This window comes from Bos taurus, chromosome 1 (genome assembly GCF_002263795.3).
Source record: "Bos taurus isolate L1 Dominette 01449 registration number 42190680 breed Hereford chromosome 1, ARS-UCD2.0, whole genome shotgun sequence".
Taxonomy (NCBI): Eukaryota; Metazoa; Chordata; class Mammalia; order Artiodactyla; family Bovidae; genus Bos; species Bos taurus.
Window position 1 is genome coordinate 144,929,419 of NC_037328.1, and position 23,168 is coordinate 144,952,586.

General features: G+C 52.7%; 1 protein-coding gene across 8 annotated transcripts in view; it reads left to right on the forward strand.

Moving 5' to 3' along the window:
- The first annotated feature begins 8,314 nt into the window (after nt 1-8,314).
- The window catches only part of ADARB1 (adenosine deaminase RNA specific B1), a 116,498-nt gene continuing 101,644 nt past the window's right edge, over nt 8,315-23,168 (forward strand). For all 8 annotated transcript variants that reach the window (XR_233448.5, XM_005202040.5, XM_002685126.7 and 5 more), the window contains exon 1: nt 8,315-8,522. The gene's annotated coding sequence lies outside the window, so the exon portion shown is untranslated. The remainder of the gene's footprint in view (nt 8,523-23,168) is intronic.

Below are 23,168 nucleotides of genomic sequence, written 5' to 3' on the forward strand. Positions count from 1 at the left end.
TCTGGACCCTTTGCCTTCCTGTTACATATTTTAGAATCAGTCAAGTTGAATGAAGATCCATGTTGGGACAGTTACAAGAATTCCATTGACTGTATAGGTGATTTAGGGGAAAGAGATATTTTTATCTTTATCTGTTAAAATAGCAGGTCTCTACATTCACTTGCTCTTTCAATAACTTTTTAAAACATTTTTCTCCTTAAAGATCATACACTTTTTTGTTAGATTCATTTGTAATTCATACTTGACTGCAAACAGAATCATTTTTCTCAATTACAGGTTGCTCATTGCTGATGTACAGAAATTGGCTTTCTGGATGTGCGTTGATTCTATACCCAGTAATCTTGCAGGATTTTATTAAGTCTAATAATTTAACTGCAGATTATTTTTACTTTTCTGTATATGGAATCATATTACGTGTGACTGCTTGCTTTCTTTACGCATCTCGTTCCTCGGCCACGTCTGTGCTGTTGTTTGTACTCCATTACAATGCTGAATGGCAGTGGCGAGAACCATCACCCTTGCTTTGTCCCTGGTTTAGAGAGAATGCTGCTCACACGGCACCACTTTTTTTTTTTTTTTTTTAGTATTTATTTATTTGGCTGCAACAGGTCTTAGTTGCAGAACACAGGATCTTCAATCTTTGCTGTGGCATGCGAGATCTTTAGTTGCAACAAGTGGGACTTTTAGCTGTGGCATGTGGGATCTAGTTCCCTGACTAGGGATGGAACTCAGGCCCCCTGCATTGGGAGCGCGTAGTCTTAGCCTCTGAACCACCAGGGAACACCTGTACCAGTGGGTCTGCTGTGTGTCGGTTCCCTCACCAGGTTAAGGAGTTTCCCTTCTAGTCCTAGTTCTCTGAGAGTTTGTCTTCCTCGGTGTGAGTGATGCTGGGTTTCAGTTCAGTTTCTCAGTCGCATCTGACCCTTTGCGACCCCATGGACTGTAGCACACCCGGCTTCCCTGTCCATCATCAACTCCCAGAGCCTGCTCATTTATTAACAGCCTTTTCTGCACCTGCCGTGTTGATTATCTGGGGGTTCTCTGAAGTCCTGATGCAGTGATTTACAGCGATAGATTTTTAAGCGTTAAATCAGTTATATTCTTGGGTAAACCCAAGTTGTTTATGACATCTTTGTTTTCATTGTACATATTACTGGATTTTGGTTTGCTAAGTGTTCTGTCTAGGATGTGCCGATAACTTACTTAGACTTTGTTCATGAGTGAAGTTGGTCCATGCTTTTCCGCACTAGTCATCCTGTTTAGCTTTTGGGGTCAAGATTAGGCAGGCCTCATGTGGGAGGGGTGTTTCCCCTTTCTAGGCAGTTCTGTCCCCAGCACTCTCTTGAAGTTTTCAAGGTCACTATGACCTTCAGTAGATTTTCCGTCCTCATTTGCACTATCTTTTCTTCTTGAAGCACCACCCCGTTTGGCTTCCCGGGTTCTCAGCCTGCCTGCTCCCCTGTACCCCAGGCTGACGGCGGAGGCTCCTCAGGGGTGGCCCAGGCTCTCTTCCCTGTGCTCTCTCTCTGGGTGGCTGCTTCCACCTCCCAGACCCCCAGGTGTGTGTCCCCAGCACAGCCCCCTTTTCTGGATCCCCATCTTCCACTGAACACAGATGTCCACCGGGACATCTCCCAGGGCTGCATACAAGCACAGCCAGAAGGACCTCAGCTCTTCCCAGGCTCTACTTTCAGTGGTGGTGATGGTGTAGTCATGCAGTCGTGTCCGACTCTTTCTACTCCATGGACTGTAGCCTGCCAGGGTCCTCTGTCCATGGGATTCTCCAAGCAAGAACACTGGAGTGGGTTGCCATTTCCTTCTCCAGGGGATCTTCCTGATCCAGGAATTGAACTCAGGTCTCCTGCCTTTCAGGCAGATTCTTTACCCACTGAGCTATGAAGGAAGACCCCTACCTTCAGTACAAAGCACATCACTGGTCACCTGCTCCAACCCACATGGCCACAACCCTTTGCACACCCTGTACCCAACACTCCACCAGGTCCGTTTCCAGCAAGCACACCAAGTGCCCCTCCCAGCATGTCTGACCCCTTCCTACTCCCTCCACTGTCCCTGGTGGACGCCATCAGCAGTCCACCTGGGAACACGCATTAGCGCTGGGGCAGACCCCAGTGGGTGTCTCACAGCCACCTCCCCTTCCTAACGTGCCCTGGCTTGGGTTTGCATCTCACTCCTCCCAGGCACTCATGACTGAGAAAGGCTTTCTCTCTCCTTGCTGTTCTTTGGAACTCTGCATTCAAATGGGTGTATCTTTCCTTTTCTCCTTTGCCTTTAGCTTCTCTTTTTTCTCAGCTATTTGGAAGGCCTCCTCAGACAACCATTTTGCCTTTTTCATTTCTTTTTCTTGAGGAGGGTCTTGATCACTGCCTCCTGTACAATGTCACGAACCTCCACCCATAGTTCTTTAGGTACTTTGTCTATCAGATTTAATCCCTTGAATCTATTTGTCACTTTCACTGTAAGGTATTTGGTTGGGCTCCAAAATCACTGCAGATGGTGACTGCAGCCATAAAATTAAAACATGCTTGCTCCTTGGAAGAAAAGCTATGATGAACCTAGACAGCATATTAAAAAGCAGAGACATTACTTTGATGACAAATGTCCGTCTAGTCAGAGCTATGGTTTTTCCAGTGGTCATGAATGGATGTGAGAGTTGGACTATAAAGAAAGCTGCTGCTCCTGCTAAGTCGCTTCAGTCACGTCCGACTCTGTATGACCCCACAGATGGCAGCCCACCAGGCTTCCCCACCCCTGGGATTCTCCAGGCAAGAACACTGGAGTGGACTGCCATTTCCTTTTCCAATGCATGAAAGTAAAAAGTGAAAGTGAAGTCGCTCAGTCGTGTCCAACTCTTAGTGACCCCATGAACTGCAGCCTACCAGGCTCCTCTGTCCATGGATTTTCCAGGCAAGAGTACTGGAGTGGGGTGCCATTGCCTTCTCCGAAAGAAAGCTGAGTGCCGAAGAATTGATGCTTTCAAACTGTGATGTTGGAGAAGACTCTTGAGAGTCCCTTGGACTGCAAGGAGATCCAACCAGTCAATCCTAAGGGAAACCAGTCCTGAATATCATTGGAAGGATTGATGCTGAAGCTGAAACTCCCAACACTTTGGCCACCTGACAGGAAGAACTGACTCGTTGGAAAAGACCCTGATGCTGGGCAAGACTGAGGCAGGAGAAGAGGACAACAGAGGATGAGATGGTTGGATGACATCACAGTCTCCATCTGTGGAGCCTGAGCAGGCTCTGGGAGTTGGTGATGGACAGGGAAGCCTGGCATGCTGCAATCCATGGGGTCGCAAAGAGTCAGACGAAACTGAGCAACTGAACTGACTGACCTCCCAGGCAGGCTCTGTGCGCTGATGGAGCAGGCCAGCTCCAAGCTCAGGGGCAGGCCCTACTCAGCTAGAACCTGGGGCTGGGGGTGGGGGGTGGTGTCGAGGGGGACACGCCTTTTCTTTAAAGGTTCAGATGGTACTGTCAGGTGAGTGTATGCTCCTCGGTTCTGTCTCGTCACAACAAAGATTTGGAGCTATGGACATTAAAGCCCTCGTCACGTCACAGCTCTCGGGTCTTGGACAAACTGTGTTATAGCTCTTAGACAAATCAGTGTTACAGCTCTATTTTATTTAGAAGATAGCAAGAGAATCCATCCTCGAAGCGTGAGGGCATGCCGACCCAAAGATGTGAAGAGAGTGGAGGAGCACTCCAGTGAGAGGTGGGCGGGGGTGGGGGTGGGGGGGGGTAGAGAGAGAGACAGCGAGAGCGCGAGCGAGCCCTTTGGCTCCTCTTTTCATACGTTTTTCCCTCCCCCTGGGCCTGCCCTATGCAAATTGGGCTAGCCAGGAGTGCTGTTTGTTCCACCTGAAGTCCTCACTCTGGTCCTCGGACCTTCCTTTGTTCTATTTTTGCAGGCTTTTCCCTTCCTTGTCTTTTAGCCACTGCCATTTTGGACTCCTATTTCCTATTCTAACTACCTAACAGTACCTAGCTCAGGCTTTTCAGGTCACATGTGTGTCTGTTCTCTATTCCCCCTCCCAGCACTTTATGAGTGCACAAGTCATCCCAAGCTTGTAGACGATACAGACACAGGCCACAGGCCTGTCCCCAGGACTCACGGGTGGGCCTCTAGTGTGACCACTGGTGGCCTGGGAAGGGCAGAGGACTCAGGGGGCCCAGTCAGCACGACTCTCAGATCAAGTGCTGATGGAGCACCCCCCTGCCTGGGCAGCCTCATTCCCAAGGCCTCCTGGTCCTCAGGGGCTCTGCTCAAGGCTGTGGCATCACAGGGAAGCTTGCTCTGATCACCTGAAGCTCCTGGGATGAAAACATCTCAGCACGCAGGGCCCATGCCCTGACTTTGAGCCTCTCTGCACGTGGGGCCTTGGGCTGGCCTGGGACATGGGCGTCATGGATGAGGAGCAGGTTCTGAGCAGCCAGATAATGTCTGAGTCACAGGATAGTGAGGGGTAGGGTGGGGTGAACCTGTCCAGCCCAGCCTGTGCCCCTCACACCAGGCTGGCACAGCCCTGAAGACCCCTCCCCTCCCCCTACCTTCCCTCCCACTCTGCCCCCAGCTCCAGACTATGGACAACGTCACAGCAAGTTCATTTCCCAATGTGCACAGGACACATGGCCTGAGGCACCGAAACACCATCTGAAGGTCCTCAGTGTCCTGCCAGTCTGCCTGGCGCCCTGGAACTCACCTCAGGCCGCCTTCCTGGTAGGGGTATGTGGCAGGCGATAAGAACCAGCCTGACCACCTCTGGGTTTAAACATTTCAGGACTTGGTACACAGATGGGCCCTGGCTGAGTCAGTGCTAGCCCCAGGTTCCCAGTGTAACCACCCTGGGTCAGAACTCCTCCTCTGGTCCTGGAGATGGGGGTGGGCGGTGAGTGTGTGTTCCCAGCAAAGCTGAGGCTGCTCTGGGCCCATCCCATGCCCATGTAGGATTAATGGAGGGGGCTGGGGGCCCAGAAGAGGAGGTTCATCAGGAGCTGAACAGATGCCAAGCTACGTGTCCACTCCTGAGAGGAGCTGGCTGAAGCTTTAGTAGCATCTGATTTTTATCACTCTAGTCTCATGCTTTTTTAAAAAAAATAGGGCAAAAAAATATGTCTCAAATAAATATAAGACAGTATACTGGTTACCACTCATTAGCAGTTTTAGCTTCCTGACATTTTCAGAAACCAAGAAATCAGTAACTTACTTTTAGACTATCATCTGGGCTACCCTGGTGGCTCAGACAGTAAAGAATCCACCTGCAACACAGAAGACCTGGGTTTGATCCCCAGTCTGGAGAAGGGAAGCCATTCCCTGGAGAAGGGAATGGCTACCCACTCAGTATTCTTGCCTGGAGAATTCCATGGACAGAGGAGCCTGGCGGGCTATATAGTCCATGGGGCCACAAAGACTGGGACATGACTGAGCTTCTAACACAAACACACACACACAAACATTTCACAGGGACGACAAAGTGGCTTCCAAAGAACAATTAAATGTGGTCCTTCCCCACCATCAAGTGACCGAAACCAACACTCCCTGAGGTGCAGCAAGGCCTGAGTGAACTGTGGCTGTGGCGGGTGGCGGTCTCAGCAGGACCAGCCTGGACCATGCTCGGCCAGCGGGGGACAGGGACTGGGTCACTCGGGTCAGCTTGCCCCATGTGAGCAGGACGGGCGGCCCCCAGGCTAGAACAGAGGGTCAGGGAGCCAGGCTGACAGCCGCCCCTTCTCAGGGCTGCTGGACTGCCACACTTCGCTGGATTGTTGGACAAGACAGTGGTTTCTACACCTGGGACACAGCATTCTGTGGAAACCCGTCCTGAGAGTCAGGATGTGAACGCTCAGCGAGCAGCTCCTGGCCATTGGCCTGAGCCCCTCACCCCTCCTTCCAGCTTTCCCAAACAGCCCTGAGCTACCAGCTGAAACCAGTCACACACCTGCCCCAGAGCAGGCGAGGTCTTTGTCCTTTGTCCCTGACAAGTCCTTCTGCACCATTCTGTCCTACATGTGGCAACTGGAGAAGTCCTTGTTCTGCTGCATGGTCAGGCTGTCTGGTTCAGCTGGTGAGAAGCAGCAAGGCAGCCAGTGCTCCCAGCAGAGGCTTCATGCACTCACGTGGATCCTATCCCCCAACTCCTGGGGTAGAGAGGGGACAGCCAGATCCCTACAAGCACATTTCTAGGCATCACCTGCATTTCCTTGGACAACCTTCACTTTCACAGTTGCACAGGGAGGTAAACAGAATGGTGTCTGGGTGGTGGTGGTGCTCTGGCTGCTGCTCTTTGCACTGAAGGCTGTGCGATCACAGCTGCCAGCACCTCTGTGGAGGCTGGGGCCCCTTCCTGGACGGCCATGGGTCTGACACAGAGTGAAGGGGAGAAGGACCGGCTTTCCTCAGGGGGCTGTGGGATCCCACTTCAAGGAACCTGACCTCTCAGGCACCTGCAGGACCCTCCCTGTTTGGTGCACCCGTCTTGGCCCTGGGGCCTGAAAGTCGCTGTCTCCCATGTCCATGTGTACCGGCAAGCTCTGTGTGTCATGCCCCCAGGTCGGGAGACCTCCACCATAAACCCCTCTCTGGAGACGACGGAGGCAGAGGTTAGAGTACAACAGTCAGGGGTGACCTCAGGTTCTACAGCTGTCGTGAGGCTGACCACCCAGCAGGAGCAGCATGCAGGCCTTGGTCACGGAGGCACCACTCTCGACCCTGCTGCTGAGGTTCACACCACCCGCTTCGACAGGAGGGAGGCTCATGTTTCCTTGCAGGACACGTAGGAGGCCACGGCTTCCAGGGCACACACAGCCCCCCTGGATACGGGCTCGGGCTGGGCCCTTTGCCTGGCTTCTGCCAAGAGGATGTTAGTAAACACTGTGCAGTGGCTGAGAAGCCCTGTGACCGAGCTCTGCTGGCCGTGTCTCTTGCTGGTGACTGAGTCATGCCAGTGCAAGCAACAGCCGGGGCCACAGGGGGTCCCAGGCCACAAACCATAGGAGGGGAGTGGCCCATGGGAGTCCCAGCTAATACGGGCTGCACCCCAAGAAGTAGAGATGAGCTGTCCCACCTGCTGGCCCTCAGCATCATGAGCAAATAAAGGAATGCTTCAAGTCACTTAGTTTTCAGGTGGTTTTTGTTCATTAAGGATGAACTCCTAGGAGGCATTACAGGAGTCTTGACTTCTCCAAGCCCTCACAAGCACCCCTTTGAACCCTGTGCTGGCACTTAGCCCTCAGGAGGGTGTTGGGCTTGCCTGGTGGCTGGCTGGCCCCGAAGGCAGGTTTTCCTTTCCATCAGACAGCAACCTGAAACAGATGACTGGCCGGCTGCTGCACTTTCCCCTGTGGTTAAATTATGCTCCAAGCCACTGAGTCTCAGGGAAGCTCAGTTCTGTCTGATGACAAGAATAGCTGCAAGAGGGAACCATCATGGAGCGCTGCGCTAGCCTCTGTCCCCACATTTGACTTTTCTCCCCCATTTTAACAGGAGAAAACAGGCAGAGGTCCGGAGAGACCTCCTGGCCTCACAGCTGAGGAGGGCGGCAGTGGCACTTGACCTCGGAGTCTTTGCGGTCACCGGCCTTGCGCAGGTGGAGGCCCCAGGCTTGCCCAGCTGCCCTGGCGGACGACCAGTGGCCCAAGTGCCTTCAAGAATTAGTTTTCCCTACCCAACTATTGTGTGTTGAGTAGACGTGCTGCTTCGAGTTGCTTATTCCGCTTCGGGACGTGGCACTTCTACAAATGCTTGCCGTCCGGTGTGCAAACGTTCTTGGTGTAGCTGTTCAGGAGCCAGTGGATACAGACAAGAGTCCACGTACTGCCCGGCTGCAAGAAGCTTTCACTGCCTCACGGCAAACCCACCGACCACCACCCCCAACCGCTCATCTGGACTCGCTTCTGCTCGCATCCAGGGCGCCCCTGGGGCCGTGACCCCACCTCCTCCTCCTCCCAACTCGTCCCGACCAGACCCCGCACAGGCCGGATGCACCCTCGCGTCCCGCTCCCGGCGCGCCCTCCAGTGCGGGGATTGTGTGGACCGGCTCGCTTTGTCCAGGGCTTCATGCTTTAGGGCGGGGTGTCGTGGTGCGGGCCCCGCCGGGTTTTCCGCTTCTCGCGTCCCACCCGGGTCCCCGGAGCCCATCCCCACCCTGGCGCCGCGTCCTCCCGATCCTCCGCGTACTACCGGCAGGGTTCTGCGGGGCATGCGTGCGCGCGCCCTCCTGCGCCTTGGCGTCGCTCCCCGGCGTGCGCGCGGCCGGCGGCGGGGGCGGTGGGAGGGCGGAGCCGATGCTGGGGGCGGAGGGCGGAGGCTGAGGCGAAGGCTGAGGCGACGGCTGAGGCGGCGGCCGGTCTGGCCGCGCTCGGGGGCGCGCTCGGGAGCGCGCTCGGGGCCGCGCCAGGCCACGGCCAGCGCGCCGCAGCCCCCGGCGCCCGAGCAGAGTCCCGCGGACTCGCTGTCCGAGCCCAGGCGTTGAGCTGCGCGGAGCTGAGCGGCCCGCGGCTGAGGTGAGGCGCGCTGGCGGGGGCGGCAGGGCGGCGGGGTCTGGGGGGACGGCGGGGCTCGGACACCGCGGGCGGACACCACGGCCCGACCACGCTGCCGGGCAGCGCTGGGCAGCGCCGCGACCGCGTTTATGTAAGCGCCGCCGGGCAGGTGGTGAGGCCGCGCCGGGCGTGCGGCTCGAGCGGGACCCGTGCTGCCCCGAGCCCTGTCCGGAGGGCCCGCGGCCGCCCGCCAGGGGAGGCTTCGCCTAGGACGGCCCCGCGTCTCCTCCCCGGGCGCCGCATAAGCGCGGGATGCGCTGCGCTGCGCCGCGCCGCGCCGCGGGATGGAGGGAGGCTGCGTTCCCAGAGTGAAGCTGCGCCCCGGCGCGTGTACACCGAACCCGGGATGGAGGGGAGCCTGCGCCCCCGGGGACAACCCTGTCCCCTCCCCGGGGGTGCTGTTTCTGCTCCGGATGCGCTGCGCCCTAGGGAGGGAAGGCTGCTCCCGGGACGGCCCCCGGGTCCCCTTCGGGAGAGCGCCGTGTCCGCGCGGGGTGCCCTGCGCTGCGCAGAGGGGAGAGGCACCCCCGGGGGAGGTTGCGCCCCCGGGGAAAGGGAGGCTGCGCCAGGGCGGCCCGCGTCCCCTCGCTAGGGCGCAGTGTCCGCGTGGGATGCTTTTCGCCGCGGGCGTCGCGGGGCGGGGAAGTTCCCGCTGGTGCCCGGCGTCTGAGGCGACTGGGGGCTCGAGGTGAATTCTGTCGTGCTCAGGTCTGCAGTAGGAAAATCACCGAGCTGTGAACGGGTCTGGGGGAAGGTGTCAAGATGGGCTGTGGACGCTACAACGGGTGGGAGTCCCAGTATACAGACTGGAGAACCTGAAATGTGTTCTAATACCGATTTATATATGCGAGACCCACAGCGCCGTGTTTGGTTCGCAGTTCATATTTTTAGCCAGCAGGTTTGGGTTGTTACTAATGATAAGGGCGTTTATTTATTTATTTTTTTCCCCAACACAAGCAATAGTGGTTAGCATTCAGCCCTCTAAGTATAAGGAAAACTGGCTTGGTTGTCAGACTTACTTTTCTACTCTTAGTGCCCTAATTGAGATGATGATCAGTTAAGTTTTGAGAATAGGAATATTTATTTACCTCTCTTTAATCTCTCCTAAATTTACAGTATATTTTATTCCTTCAAAAGGTGCCACCTAGAGCTACAGTTTCCAAAACCTGGGATGTGTTAGGAGCAGTTCCAGCAGTGTCTTTTGATACCGTGGTTTCTCTGAGGCTGAGATTCCTTTACCTGCTTGCTGAGGGTTTCCCTGAGGGGAAAGGGAGAAGGAAAATGCAAAGGTTGGCTGGTACCCTTCCTCTTGGGTGTGAGAAGTCGCTGCCCTCCCTGCAGGGTCCCTCCAGGGACAGGGTCCCCTCCCCATGCCACCCACAGCAGGGCCTGTAAAGTATTGGTTGAGAGTGGCTCAGCTGGGTGGTGAGCCCGCCCTGCTGGGGTGGAGGCAGGGACTGACCCCTGCTTTGCAGGGAGAACCTTATCTCTCAGTGGCATCCTGTTTGACATCTGAATGTTCCTGAGACTGAGTGTATTCAGGGACATCTTCAACAAAAATTGAAGCTGTAAGTGGAAGGGGAAAAAAAAAAGGCTTTCTGCAGGGGGCAGTGGTGAAAAGAAAATTGGTCCAGCTCTGAGAAAGTGATGACACATGGCTCTGGAGATGCAGCATGCTCATGAGGTCAGTTCTGACCTGGGAGGTGAAGGACGGACAGTTAGCTAGTAACAGCTTCCTCAAGAAACTTCTCAGCCTATAGGCGAATCCAGTCCTCCGTAAATTTACAGGTTGTAAAAGTATCTCAACTGCTTTTAGGTTGGAGTAGGAACATTCTTTAAATTTATATTTATCTGGTGAACGAATGAAGCAGACTGATTCACTTGGCAGGTACTTATCTGTGTCGTGCTGCTCACTGTTTTAGGCTCCTTCGATACAGTGCTGAACAAATGAGGCAGAGTTCAAAAAAGCTTGAAAGCTGGCAGTTTGTTTTACTAAACTGTGTTATAGTATTACATTTTAAAAGTTACATCTGTACTTTTAGTTATAAAATTTTAAAATGTGTACTATTGAAATTTTTATTTATAGATGTGAAAGTATGAGCATGCATATGCACAAAGGTATAAACACATAAGAAAACCCCATTCCACTCCACCCCAGCCACTCGGGTCCCTGCCACTGCTGTGGTCATTTGACTGTGGATTGTCCCAGCAGTAGTCAAAATATTCATGATTATGTGTATGTTTTAATATAATTTTTAATATCTGCTAAAAGTACTGCAGTGAATTTTTTTTATATATTAGTGTGCAAACAAAATCCACTAATCATTTTTTATTAATTGTCAAAATTCCTTAGCTGTAAGGTTTATTTAAGAGCTGGTTTGTATTCCCTTGAATGCTGTGATGAGCTATGTAAGTACTTAGCACCAAGGAATTTATTTAAATATTTAGGTTGGAGATAGTTAGAAAGTACATTTTCAAGATTAATAGGTGAAGTTATCCAGCCTATAAAAAACTTGTTTAAGAAAAATTGTTGGAGGAATTCCCTGGAGGTGTCAGTGGTTAGGACTTGGTGCTCCCACTGCTGCTGCTGCTGCTAAGTAACTTCAGTCGTGTCCAACTCTGTGCGACCCCATAGACGGCAGCCCACCAGGCTCCCCCGTCCCTGGGATTCTCCAGGCAAGAACACTGGAGTGGATTGCCATTTCCTTCTCCAGTTCGTGAAAGTGAAAAATGAAAGTGAAGTCGCTCAGTTGTGTCCGACCCTCAGCGACCCCATGGACTGCAGCCTTCCAGGCTCCTCCGTCCATGGGATTTTCCAGGCAAGAGTACTGGAGTGGGGCGCCATTGTCTTCTCCATCCCACTGCTGAGGCCCTGAGTTTGATCCCTGGTCAGGGAACTAAGATCCTGCTATATGAGTGGTGGAGCAAAAAAAAAAAAAAAAAAAAGTCAATCTTCGTATGAAACTGAAGAGCTTAGAGAGGTCAGATTTTATTGGAAAACTTGATGTTTTTTTGTGTCAGATTTCTAAACACAAATTTCCGAATCTGAAATTTGGTGTGATAGAAATGCCTGTGTGTGCTAAGTCACTTCAGTCATGTTTGACTCTTTGTGACCCCATGGACTATAGCCCACCAGGCTCTCATGTCCGTGGGATGCTCCAGGCAAGGATACCAGAGTGGGTTACCATGCCCTCCTCCAGGGGATCTTTCCAACCCAGGGCTGGAACCTGCATCTCTTATGTCTCCTGCATCGGCAGGCAAGTTCTTTACCACTAGCGCCCCTGGTAATGCTGCTGTTGAAAAAAAGAAAAAACAGAAAAAAACCTTTAAAAACGTGTGTTCCTAATATGTGAGGTAGGAAAGACAATTTCATTTAAAAATTGTAAGTTGAAGCCATTAAGATTTTCTTGTTCCGAGAGTGACTTTTCTTTCCGAGGTCACGTTTTGCTTGGAGTGTGGACAGAGGTGTTCACCTGGCCTTGCTGTATTCTTGGCGGTCTGCTTAGTACTGCCAGCTGCTCTCCTGTATGTGTGTGTTGTGTTCTAGGAGTGTACCAAACAACGAGTTTGGTTTTCAGTTTGTGTTTGTGGTGGATTTAAAATGAAGACAGGGCAGGGAGTTGGGGGAAGTAGCTGAGAGGGCCTGGTATTCTTTCGGAGAGTGCAGTGATGCTCTGTTTGCATGGAGGGCAGTTTCGCTTCATTCCCATGCTCATCCCACAAGTGTTTACCACGTGCCAGGTCCTGTTCTAGGTGCTGGAGACAGAGGGGTAAACACGGAAGGGTAGTCCCTGCCCTCAGGGGTTCACATTCTGGAGGAGACAAGGATCGTAAACCCCAGCTCCAGCCCTAAGTCCTGGCCAGAGAAAAGCACAATTCGAAATGATACGTGGACCCCAGTGTTCACTGCAGCATAATTTACAGTAGCCAAGACATGGGAGCAGCCTAAGTGTCCGTGGACAGAGGAATGGACAGAAAGATGTGGTACACGAATACAAGGGAATGTTACTCAGCCATCAGAAGGAACGAAATAATGTCATTTGCGGCACCACGGATGGACCTAGAGATTATCATATCAAGTGAACTGTCAGGCAGAGAAAAACAGATATTGCATGGTATCCCTTATATGTGTAGTTAAAAAGAGCGATACAAATGAACTTACTTACAAAACAGAAATGGATGGCCAGACATAGAAAACAAAACTATGGCTGGTTACTAAAGGGGAAAAGTAGGGGGAGGGATAGATTAGCAGTTTGGGATTAACACACACACACACACACACACACACACACACACGCTGCCGTATATAAAATAGATAACCAACAAGGGCCTACTTACTGTAGGGCACAGGGAACTCTTCTCAATGTTCTGTAATCACCTATATGGGAAAAGAATCTGAAAAAGAATAGATGTATGCTTATGTATGAGTGAATCACTTTGCTGTACATCTGATATTAACATATCTTTGTAAATTAACTATATTCCAATGTAAAATTTACGAAGTCCTGAGTGCTCTGCTGGGATGGGGATGGGGCTAGCAGGCCGGGAGGTCTATGGGGAGAGCTCAGGGTGGAGGGAGCTGGGTGCCGCCTGGCTGGGCGCTGGTGAAGGGGGTTCTGGACTCACAGGTTGGCCCCATCGTCCCAGCTTCCTGTCCTGTGCTGATGATAGCCAGGAGCCCAGTGTGGCCTGGAGGGAGGGAGGGAGGGAGGCAGGCAGGAAGTGAGCCCAGAGCCTGGCGGCTGGCTGTGGCTTGCGGAACCTGGCTTGGGGTGTGGAATTTAGACGGTAGTCTCAGCCTTGCTGGGGCTGCCGGCCTGCCTGCTTGCAGTCCCCGTTGGCGTCACAGTTTTGGACAACAGATGACACGATCTGCTTTCTCTTTGAAAAGAATTGCTCTGGCCATTATGTAGCAGTGTTTATTGGGAGCTTGTGGTGTGCCAGGCCATTTAAATACTTCACATATATTAATTAAATTCTTGTGATCATCTGTAAGGCATGCAGTACTCTCAGTCTCCCACATTGCTGCTGCTGCTGCTAAGTCACTTCAGCTGTGTCCAACTCTTTGCGACCCCATGGACTGCAGCCTATCAGGCTCCTCCGTCCATGGGATTTTCCAAGCAGGAGTACTGGAGTCACGCCATTGCCTTCTCCGGTCTCCCACATTATGTGTGCGTAAAGCTCGGTGCAGGGAGACCACAGATCAGGGGCCAAGGGCGGACTCCCCCGTCCCTGCCCGGGGCTGGAGGGGAGCAGCCTGGCCATGGTGACCTGCTGGGTCACCGATTTCGGCACCATTTTGTACTGAATCAGAAAATGCTGCCCATGTGCCTGTGACACAGTGCTTTCCTGTCACTTGTGTGCGTGTGCTCACTTACACCCACTGAGATAGCTTTCAGACTTTACGAATAGACTTTTAAAACCATCCCAGTCTCATTTGATGTAGAAGGAAAATGAAAGTGAAATAAGGTGATTATAAAATTGTGTTTCACCTTTAGCATTCAGTTCCTCCGAGTTGGCGCCGTGGCTGGGTGCGCTGTGCTGTCACCATCTGTTGAGAGAAGAGCCCTTCTTGACTGTCCCGCTGCCGTCTCTGGGGCGCGTCCAAGCTTCGGGACACACGATCCCAGAGGCTGGGAGCTTTCTGTCCTACCAGCAGGTGTTAAGGAGAGGTTTCCGGTCCTCGAATGGTTTGTGGACTGACCCGTTGACGGGGTAGGGAGCTCACAGGGTAGGGAGCTCCTTCAGTCATGCCTCCTCGGAACTGCTGGGCTTGAGTGACTGCTCAGCCCCCACCCCACCTCAAAGTCACGATAATGAGGGAAAACTCGGGTCTTAGGGCCCAGAAGCCCTGGCATATTTGCTGGTGGGGATTGCTGGCAGACTCTGAGGTGGAACAGCCCAGAAACGCCCCCAGGTGCTGGCTGGCATAGCAGCCAGCCAGCGGAGCTGTCTCTGACCCTGGCCCACCAGCTGTGTCAGCCTGTGCTCCCTCTGCTGCCGTCCAGCGCTGCCGTTTTCTCTTCTGTAGATTAGGAGGAATGGCAACACCTGGTCCTCCATGGCCCGTGGGTCGATAGCCAAGCTGATGTAAAGGGCCTGAAACAGTATTTCACTGACGGAATTTAGGAGGGTTTACTCTGCTTGTTATCTTTGTGATCAGTCATTGAGTGGAGGTGTGTGGGTCTGCGCAGAATTTTAGGGTTGGGTTCAAGGAGAGGCTCGGGGTCATTTGTATATTGCTGGTGTTTGAGACTATAGGCTGGGCCCTGGGTGTAGACAGGGTGAGGACTGAGCCTGGGGGCTTTGGGTCCACAGAGGAGGAGGGTTTGGGGTTTAATAAGAGGCGGTGCCCTGTGGTGGGTGGAGAGCATCAGGTGTGGAGGACCCCCAGGAGGGGCCAGAGTAATGGGACAGTGACTGGAGGGTTGTGGGCTCAGGGAGCTTTTACTGTTAATTTTCAGGTAGAGTGATTGTTGTGTCTCCTGGGGCTGATATGACAGATTTCTAGCAAGAGGGGAAGCGGCCAGGGTGGAGCGGCAGGGCAGTACAGCCCCCCCACCCCACCACCCCGGAGCGAGGCGGGACTTCTGTGCGTGGGAGCCTCCGAGAATATTGCTAAGAGACACACTGCCCCTTTGAAAGGAGGGCATAAAATAAAATATAATTTTGTGCTCAGTCCAGGAACCTTGGGAACTGTGCTGTAGGACTTAGGATCTAGTTTCTTATTAGCTTGTGGTGCCAAACATACCTTGGGGTATCCTTACAGAAAGATACATGTGGAAATGGCATTTTTCTTTATTAAAAATATTCACTTGTCTCTAGAAGTACCATTAACTCAACTAGAAGTGCTGGCACCTTTATTCACCAAATCCAGTCCTGCGCAGAGGGCTAACCAGACTTGGCTTCTGGTTTGCCCTTTATTTGTCTGAAAGCTCTCGAGGGAGGTGCGTGGGAGCCGGCTGCCCCCACCGCCCGGAGGCTGGCACTGTTGCTTTGGGCCGTGTGGGCTGAAGCTCCCCTGAGGCAGCAGTGTTCACTTCCAGTTGCCTGGTGAAATGGTAGAACATCTGCCCTGTGTGTTGATTTGTACTCTGTGTGGTTATTTGGGGTTTTTAGGTTTTGGAGTTCCAAAATGTCAGCCTTCTCAGTGGTTCAGTCAATAGGATGAAACACACGAGTCCCCCCGACCCCTTGTCCTCAGGCCGTGGGGGAGCCGAGGGGGAGCTGGTCATGTCCCCCTGCCCTCTGTGGACGTGGAGGTTTGGCTGGGGACATTCTCTGGCCAGACTCGTGGAGGGGGACACTCTCTGCCTCTGGGAGCCAGCCTTCCTGTGGGACGACCCAGCCAGGTGGAGGTGGGGGGCAGACACCCTGCCCCAACGTGGTGGCCACTTATCAGAGTGACTGAGGGAGGCCAGCAGCCTCCATCGGGTTATGTGTGGTGATGCCAGCTGTGGGGACTCTCCTGGGCCTGGGAAGGGCCTGCAGAGAGGGGCAAGGGGCCCTGGAGCAGGACAGGGGGCCGTGGTGGAGGACAGACCTGGCTGGAGCCGTGTGGGGCCGCTGGGGAGGAGGGGCAGAGATGTCCGCGGAGTCAGCAGGGTTTGGTGACGCAGGGGGTCTGGGGGGTGGGGTCCAGGAGGGTTAAGAAGGGTTCTTGGAGCTGTGGATCCGATGCCGCTGAGGCCAGAGGGTCCGAGGTGGGGAATCTCAGTCATGGACGTCAGCTTATGGTGGGTTTGGTTTGAGTCTGCACCTCACTTCCCCCTGCTGTGAGGTGTGCAGAGTATTTCTTTGTACATACTTAGGTGTGATCTGTAGACATAACATGCATTGTTTGTGAAAGGCAGGCACGTGTGTGCTTACACTTCTGTGGGGCAGGACTTTGCTTCCATCAGCCTTTCCTCACAGTAGATGTTTCATTGCCCCTATTTTTCAAATCAGGAACTGGCAGAAGAGGCTCAGTAACTTCCTGGGAAAGCGGAATAATTTAATTTTATTATTATTATTAATAATAACTTAATAATATTTAGCTGACATTTATTAAGTTCCTGCTGTGTGTCAGGTGTGGTGGAACCAGTTTAATCTCGTTTACTCCTGAAGGTAATTTCAGAAGGTTCCTGTTCTATGGAACCATGGTTGTCCCCTTTTACCTGGCTCACCTGAGTAGCTACGTTACAGCCTCCGCTCCATTCCCCCCTGCCCTACCCACTTCTCCCTTCTCCCTGTCCGTTCTTGACCAGCAGCCAGATTCAAGCCTGTACTAGAGCCCTGTACCTGCCCCCACGTCAGGCCTCCTCTCCTGCCCTCCCCTCTGGCCACCCCCTCCAGCTGTCCCATGGCTTCACTCCTCCGTGCCCTTGCCTCCCCCTCTCCCCTGCTGTGGGCCCTTCAGTCTGTTCTGTTCATCTGCCCTCCCCCCTACCCCCTCCTTTTACCAGCCTGCCTGGCAGAGTGGAGGCCTCAGGAAGGCAGGGATCTTAATTCTGCCTTTCTCCTAAGGGCCCAGAACAGTGCCTGGCAGATAGAGGCACTAATCACAGTTTGCTGAATGAATGAATAAGTTTTTCTCACTTGCAATGTAGATAGTAGAATCCGAAACAAGGCTGTCTGCCTCTGAAAATATATTTTTTTCCACCCGAGCATACTGCACCCCCAGCTGCCCTCCCCGCACCAATGGGTCCCATTGTACTTGGTGAATCAGTCATATATTTACGGCCCATATGTCTGTGTTATCTCCAGATTTCTGTGCTTTTCTCTGTAGAACAGAAACATTTACAAAACATTCAAACTTGTTCTGAAACTATCAAGTGCAATATAGCAGTTAAACACAGAGTTCTCAACTTGAAAAAAAAATAGCTCTGTTCTGCTAACCCCTTTCAGGTGGCGGATTGAAATACATTCTCATAAGAACTAACAGTATCCGTTGTAGAGAAGTGATATTCCTAACTACATCTTGATGAAAGTGAGGATACTTTGAATAATTCTGGGAGATTTCAGAAAAGCAGCCAAATAAAATGAAGTAGATTCACGGTGGAGGCTCAAAGGGTTTAAAGGTTGGAAGGAACGTCATGTAAGAGCTGTTTGGCAGGGGGGCCAGTGGTAGGGGGTACCGGAATGGGGCGCTGGCACTTGGTCCAGCCCCACTGCCACGTGGTGGGCTCCTCCCGCGTCTCCTCCGCAGGTCCTTGAGTGTAAAGGGTGGTCGAGCTGGCAATGTCCAAGGTCACGCTATTCCTAGAAAGCTGTTGTACCTGGGAGTCAGATGACAAATTCTGAGTGCTCTGAGAGTTGACAGCTCTCAGTCAGCTGTCAACAAGTGTTTGTCAACAACAGCCCTGTGAGGATAGCACGGGGTGCCAGTCACCCAGTGACTGTGCATGCACAAGAGCCTGGGCTCGGCATGAGGCGTCCTGTCACCTCCCGGACCCACAGCTTTCCTGAAGGAGGGCGAGGAGGGCTTCAGGACACAGGACTGGTCTCTGGGACATCCCGATGACCCCGTCTCTTGTTTTCTCAGTCTCTGGGGACGAGACTGGATTGTACTCTGTCACATCTGACTCTGTGACACCAAGGCCCATAGTCCTCCAGGCTCGTCTGTCCATGGATTCTCCAGGCAAGGATACTGGAGTGCTGGGGAGTCCAGATGAGCCCTCTCTCTCTTTTCTCAGTCTCTGGGGATGAGACTGTATTAGTTGTTGAATTAAATTGGGTGAGGATTGGGTTTTCAGGTTTTCACAGTGACGCTTTCTACTCTTTAATTTTACCCTCCAGTGAAACCAAGGGTATTGATGACATTTCCACAGGAAAAGCAGGTGCTGTGTGACCCGGCCAGTGCCCCTTGAGTTCTCCCTGAGCACAGCTGGGAAGGAGGCGCTTGATGGCTTTCAGCATTTCTCTCTGAAAGCCTCACTGTAGGAAAAGCAGGGCTTTCCCTTCAGGTCACCAGGGCTTTGAGCCACACACTAGCCGTGTAGCTGGGTAAGGTGCTCAGGACTTGTGGGGCCAGAGCTCTGCTGGGAGCAGCTGGGGAGGGAAGTGCTGCATGGCCAGCATGTGCTATTCATGGGCACAAACCCCAGGAGCCCGCCCAGCCTCACTGGAGGGGGAGAGAAGCCACACAGATGGACAGATGGTGCGCACCGTCAGCCTGTGGCCTGCGTGTCCAGGCTGTGGCCTGCTTGGAGGTCGTGGGCAGGAAGTACAGGGACTGGCAGGGCCTGGGGAAGCTTTGCTTTCTTGCTTTAAAAGCTAGTGTGAGCTTCACCCCCGGTAAGTGGACAAGTCAGCGCTTTTCATGAATTCTGAGTTGTGCAGCTAGTACCACAGTCCAGTTTTAAAACGTCGCCGTCACCCCAAAGTGCCCCTTGTGTCTGTGGTCAATTCCTGTTCCCACCTCCAGCCGTGGGCAACCACTGATCCGCTTTCTGTTTCTCTAAGTGTGCCTTTTCTGAGCATTTCACGTAAATAGAATCGTGCAGCCTGGAGTCTTTTGAATCAGGCTTCTTTCGCCTCACCTGACTTTTTTGGGGTTCGCCTGTGCTGTAAGTGGATCAGTGGTTTGTCCCTTTTAGTGGTCGACTAGGACTCTGCTGCGTGAGGGGCACATGCCTGTATTACCCTCCACCAGGGACGGGCGTTTGGATGCGTTCTGCCTCTTGCCTCTGTGAACAGTGTGCTCTGAGTGTTAGCGGGTGCATCTCTGTGGGAACCGGCTCTCGGGTGGGGTTGGGATGATGGCACAGCCGCTCTCGGGACCCCAGGCACACTCAGGCCTGTCGCTGCGAGGGGCACTGCGCGTCCGGAGCAGTGTGGACCCGTTAATTCTGGGATGAAGTACTGTGATGTGATGGCGCCCTCGGGGCCGAGTGTTGGGCCAAGGAGCCCTTCCCAGTGTTCGTCTGGCTTTTCCTTTCATTCATCAGAAGCCGTCTAGGAGGAACTCTGAGGTTTGTTAAAATCCACACCCTGCCTGCAGACACCATGGGCTTCATGCTTTGACACTGCAGTCCTCTTCTAGGAATTCAGCCCGAGGACACACCGCTAATAAGATGGAAATACAGATGGAAGTGACCTAACTGTGCAGTCAGGGGCAGGCAGATGGGCTCTGGGTGACCACACCATAACGAGCTATGTGGAGGTGTTGGTCTCTGATCTGAGGCGATTTCCAGAACATACAGGAAGGGAGTTGGGCCAAGCACTGGAGCGTGGCCAGTGAGCACCCTTGAAGTGAGCAAACGTGTATCTGTGCCTTCGTGCGGAAGGGACACCAAAAAGGAAAGCCAGGGCGAGTGGGGTGGGGCCCCGGCCGGTGGGAAGGAGCGGGGACACAGGAGGGTAGAGGGCTGGCCGGGGCTTCTCTGAGCGACCCTCTCAGTACAGCCCAAGTCTGGGAACCACAGACCCCAAGACAAAATAAATGAGCGTCAGCCAGGATGTGCGGGACCCAGAATGGAACACAGACAGAACCAAAGCTCCGTGTAGGACAGACAGTCATGGAGCTACAGTGGGGGTGGGGAGGGATTAGCTGGATTTTGGAAAACAAACTTTTCTGGGTTCTGTAAGGGCTGCACACCATCTGTCTCTCTATCTCTCCCAGCGCCAGGTTAGTGGTGCAGTGTTCACAAAGGTGGGACAGCCAGTGTGTGGTAGGGACAGGATCCGGAAGGAAGGTGCGGACGAGGGGAGGGGACAGAGGAACCTGGGCACTGGGCTGGAAGCAGGTGTCAGTGTGCACAGATGGGCAGAGAGAATAAATGTCAGAGCCCAGGCCACTCAGCTCCTCAGCCAATCCCCCAAGGACAGTCAGGGGCTCTTCCGATCAGAGAAGCAGGGCTCCTCTAAGAAGATGCAACTGAAAGCCCTAGGTGCAGGAAGCAAGGAGGAGCCCGGAAGGGACCGGCCCACACGGAGGGGGTAGGGCAGAGCTGGTGGGTCTGAGCGAGGACCTTCATGGCGATGGCGTGGCTCATAACCTGTAGAATAAAGTAAAGCCCATCACTCCATGCTGGTGCACGTAAGCAGCAGTCAGTAAGCAAGGAGAGGGGAACCAAAGAGTTCCAGCTAAGCAACGGGGAAGGAATGAAGACACAGGATCACCAAGAGGCAGACACCAGGGTAATAATTACTTTAGGCAGGGCTCGGGACTCATGCTAAATTAGTGAGAGTTTGAGGAGAAACAGGATATTTGTCTCGTCTCAAAGTATCTGTTCCCCAAGTTACTTATTTATTGAAAAGGGAAAAGCAGTAACTTTAGAGTGGAGAGAGCCAGCAAGACACCACCCCACCCGATGATCTGGGCAGTGTCACCTGTGATAAGACAGGTCACCCTCGTGCCCTCCCTCCTGCTTGGGCACGGGCACAGTGCAGGCCCGCCCCACAGAGGACGTCCCCAAAACACCAGGCCAGGCCCTTCACATGTCCACATCCCGAGAGACCAGGCAATTGAGGGGGTCTCGGCCTGGAGGGGCCTAAGGAGACAGGGAAGCGTGTGTATGGTCCTAACTCTGTCCCAGGGGAGGGTCAGTGTCATCTCAACGAGAAACTCATGCCTTCTTACCAGAAGTTCTGGCCATCTGGACCAGGCATGGAGCATTCTGGAGACGTGTGACCTGCACCCTCGGCAGAGGGGCATGGCTCTTTCCAAAGTGGGAGCATTGGGGTGGCCTGGACCCAGTGGGCAGAGACCCTGTGACCCAGAGGCAGTGACCTCCAGAGGCACAGGTAGGGACTTCTCAGCAGCAGGAGGGTTGTCCTGGATTGTTCTTGATCTTTTGATTTTATTATTTTTTCCAAAGTGAAGTGAAAGTCGCTCAGTCATGTCTGACTCCTTTGCGACCCCATGGACTATACAGTCCATGGGATTCTCCAGATCAGAATACTGGAGTGGGTAGCCTTTCCCTTCCCCATGGGATCTTCCCAACCCAGAGATCGAACCCAGGTCTCCTGCATTGCAGGCGGATTCTTTACCAGCTGAGCCACAAGGGAAGCCCAAAGAGAAATTTAAAAATTTTAAATGTTCAGATTTGCCAGTCTTTTCCTTTATGACTTGGTTTTGAATCTGCCTGAGAACACTGTCCTGTTTCAGGAGTCATTCTTCTTCCAGCAGTTTTCTGTTGTTTTCCACACAGCCTGTTAATCCACGTGAAATCTGCTTCTGTACCGTTTGAGGCCAGGATCTAATATTTTTTCTGGTTGGCTAGCCAGTTGCCTCAGTTGTTGCTTGCTCTGCCTTTTGCCCAGTGTTCAGAAATGTATTTAGTATTGTATTAGTCATTGTATCCTGACTAAATTTATTTAATTTGCTATTTAACTTGCTATTTATTTTAATGTTTTCTCTCTCTTAGAATGTGTCTCTTCTCTCCCCCTTGTCCTGTGTGCCTTTGAGACATGGTGTGCACACTGGGAGGTGCCTGCAGGGCTGTGCTGACCGATGTTTAACAGATGGTTTTCTTTGGTGCTGGTGCTGGTGTAAAAAGCCCTGATTTGTAGCATTTGCCAATTTCCACAGCGTAAATCTTCTCACCATCACCTATTTCAGGATACTGATGAGCTATTGGCTGATGGTCCTGAGATATAACAGTCCTCTTGAGCTGGTAGGAGCTGGCCCAGCTGCCAAGTTTGGTGGGCAGCCTGCTGACTGATGGCCACACCCATGTGGCTCATGGGACCATCTCAGACATCCTCTGTGCTTCCTGGCCGTCCACTGGCAGCCACGCCCTAGGTCTAACCTTAGTCACCCAGGGTCCTTGCCCCGTCTGGAGCCCTGGCATTCTTTCCTGTGTTCACAGCTCCTCTCTCCCACCGGCCACCTCGTATAGAAAAGGTAAGACATTGGGTCACAGTGAGCTCTGTTGAAGAATTGAACATTGGACTCATGATTACTATTGTGGCACTAACTTTACTAGAAAACAGTGAGGGTTCTCGGATAGTGACTTTCTTTAAATCTGAGGGGTTGCTAGCATGTTATAATCATGCAGCTTTTCATCTTCCTTAGTATTAATTAGGGCCTTTTCCCTTCATTTATTTGTTCAGTCATTCAGTCGCCATTTAATGAACATCCACCAGTGTCAGGTATATGGGTGCCAAAGGTATAGCAGTAATAAAAGACTCAGTCTCTGTCTTCATAGTGGGCTTCACCAGTGGCACAGTTGGTAAAGAATCTGCCTGCATTCAGGAGCCATGAGATGCGGGTTCGATCCCTGGGTCAGGAGGATCCCCTGGAGGAGGGCACGGCAACCCACTCTAGTATTCTTGCCTGGAGAATCTCACGGACAGAGGAGCCTGGCAGGCTACGGTCCATGGGGCCGCAGAGTTGGACATGACTGAGCAACTGAGCACGCACGCGCTCTTTCTTCATAGAGCCCAAGTTCTGATATACCTTTAAGTTGTGTGTTTTTCTGATCTGATCATCCTTGTGAGTTTTCTCCTTAGACATCCACTTGTCTTTGCCGCTGGTGTTATCTTAAATCAACCCTAAATTAGTCCAATTCCTTCCACTGCTCCAGTTTTGAAATCCCCTGCTTCGATGCTAGTTGACATTACCTTAACTACTTATACAGCAGTTTCTACTTTTACCAAAATCTCACCAGGAAAAGGGAAAGA